The sequence below is a fragment of the Drosophila ananassae genome, chromosome XR, assembly GCF_017639315.1.
Source record: "Drosophila ananassae strain 14024-0371.13 chromosome XR, ASM1763931v2, whole genome shotgun sequence".
Lineage (NCBI taxonomy): Eukaryota > Metazoa > Arthropoda > Insecta > Diptera > Drosophilidae > Drosophila > Drosophila ananassae.
The window spans coordinates 22,150,257-22,152,929 of NC_057932.1; positions in this window are offsets into that span (position 1 = coordinate 22,150,257).

Genomic DNA, 2,673 nt, shown 5'->3' on the forward strand with positions numbered 1-2,673 from the left:
TGAAAACTGTAATTATTTTAAGGGATTCTTTATGCAAAGCAGAAACGCCAGCCCCAGCCCCCCAGCTCCCTCCCAGAGGAGGCCAAATTGAAATGGCCGAGGAGGCGGGGGCTGGTGGGACGGGACAGTGGCGGGGGAGGACGTGTGCGGTCTGTCAGGTGCAAAGTGGCAACGGCCTAGCAATGAATAATTACATTTTAATAGAGTGTGCAGGGGAAGTGCTTTAAAAACACTTGTCCGCAATGCCGCCTTCGGATAAAAATGGAGTGGAATTGGACGTGGAGGGGAAGCGCGTTAAAGTCTGGGATCTAAATTAAAAATCCAGGCTATAGCATAGTACATGGCCTAAAAATTAAATGAATGTTTAAAGCCCCACTCCACGCCCCTCTCAGTAATGTAATTTTCGTAGAAGCGATTTGTGCCGCCATACAGTGGCATAATGAGTGGCTCCCTGAATCCTGGAACACCCCTCCCCGCCGCGCCCCCTCCGGGAGCCATTTCACCCACCTGTCCTGGCAAACCTGGTAAATCATTTTACGGTTATGGGTCTCGTTGACTGGCCGCATTTGAATAACCATAAAACACTTTGTGTCAGGGTCATGGATCCCCGGATGGCCCGAAAGGGGTGCGACACAGTGACGGCGCGTGGCGAGGGGCGGAGAGGAGTTAAGAGGAGTGGAGAGGGGGGCTGGGAAGGCAGCAGAGATATTCAGCATCAGGTGCGAATGGCCACCAAATCCAATGAATGTCAATGATGTCGATGTCGTTGGCACAAATGGCGGACGATGCGAATTTATGCCTCACATAATACAATTTTCTCGCAAACCCACACACTCCCAGCCAGACAGCACACACACGACCTACAAATAAGGACATTGAGAAAAATAAGGGACCTTCCCGAAAGGTATTTCTTCCTGGGAAGTAATAGGCGACCCCGAGCCAATCCCACTTCAAAGCGGGAGGAGTCCCAATTAGTGGGCAGTAATCGCCCGGGAGCCTTGCAACTACCGCCTCCAATTTTTGTCTCTGTGAGTTGTCACGAATTGCGAACCGGCCCCTGGCTTTGTGATGCGGCGTTATCCGGGCAAGATAAGCTCCATTATCGGCCAAAGGCCTGTGTGCAGCCCCACGCCCCTGCCTGCTGCGCCACGCAATGCGCTTACATGTGGCAGACACACAGGAACCTCATAGGATATAATATGTGTTCGTTCTGGCAGATGGGATTTGCGAAGTGCACTGCATTGCACTGCCATTTCGATATCCGCCCGGGGGGGCATCCCACTCCCCGTCAGAACCACAGAAGTTGCAGGCGGGGAATAATATGTGGAAGCTGCAGGACTCCGACTCCGGCCAGTTTAGGCCGAAAACTCAGAGGCCGGGACGGCTATTGAATGGAATGTGTTTATCAGATGCCAGAGCCCGAATGCCAATAAAATAATTATGAGTTTTTCCGACTGCTTGTCGCCACCCGACCCTCCCTTGACTTTCACTCGCCCAACTTTCACCTGAGCGGCTCAAAAAGTTACAGAAGTCTTGGCTGGGCGGCCAGAGAAATCAAGCTCATGAATAAACAAAACCGGAAAGGCCGGGAAGAAAGTTTGCCTTTGCCCATCAGCTGTGAGGGGCTGTAGGGGGCTGTGAGGGACTGTAAGGGACTGTGAGGGGAGCGGGAAGGTGAGTCGCTGGTCCTTGGGAGCGGGAGCCGGAGCGGGAGTCCTTGGTGCTCTCGAGTGTTGCACAAACAAGGGCGGCCAAAATTAAATGAAAGCCACAGAAAAGGGTTCGCCGGGCGCGCCGGCGGGAGGCGAGATGAAAGTGAGACAGATTTAAATGAAAATATTATATTTCGGTTTTCTTTTCGTTCTTGGCCGCTTCTTCTAAATTCGAAAATTGAAATTGTGGCAGCCAGCGACGACGAATTAATTAAAAATATTTTACATTTCCAAGCTGCCCCTCAAAACATGCAATGCTTCCTCAAGCTTCCAGCAGCCATCCTTTCGGGGTGTTCATCGCGCTTTTGATTACAGTCCTCTGGAAGTGGCTCAGACCGTATTGGGCCTGGCCGAAGCGGCTCTGGACTGTACTCCCAAGACGTTGGATGCGAGATGTACTGGGCATCCTTTAGTCGCCTTCCGACTCTGACTCTGGCCCGCAGAAGGCGGGGAGGCCTTCTGCGGGCCAGGTCTTAAGGCCAGAATGAATTCTTAGCATTGCCCCAAATGCGCTTTGATTTCGAATTTGGCCCAAAGGATGCTGGGCATTCCCCATTTCCCAGGCAAGCGCCGTGGAATTGTTGAAGCAAATATATTGGTTAATTGGCATTTCAATCATTCTGGCTCTGATTTGGATGCTGCTTCTGTTTCTGGCTCTGGCTCTGGCTCTGGGTCTGAGTTGGGCTTCGGCCTAGTCCTTCTACTGGTCCTGGTCCTGGTCCTGGTCCTGGTCCTGGGCCCCCGCAATTTAATCCCATATAGACACATATATTTGTGTGCAGATTAAAAACGGCAATGCCCAAATGCAGGCCGCGTGCAGGATGAGCGACAGGAGACTGGCAAACTAAAAACATAAAAGTGTCACACAAAAGCGCCCCAGGAAAGCTCTTCTGCGTCTTTGCAGATGCTCTCCCTGGTGGGATTTCCCCGCCCGGCCACAAAAAAGTCATGAAATGCATGC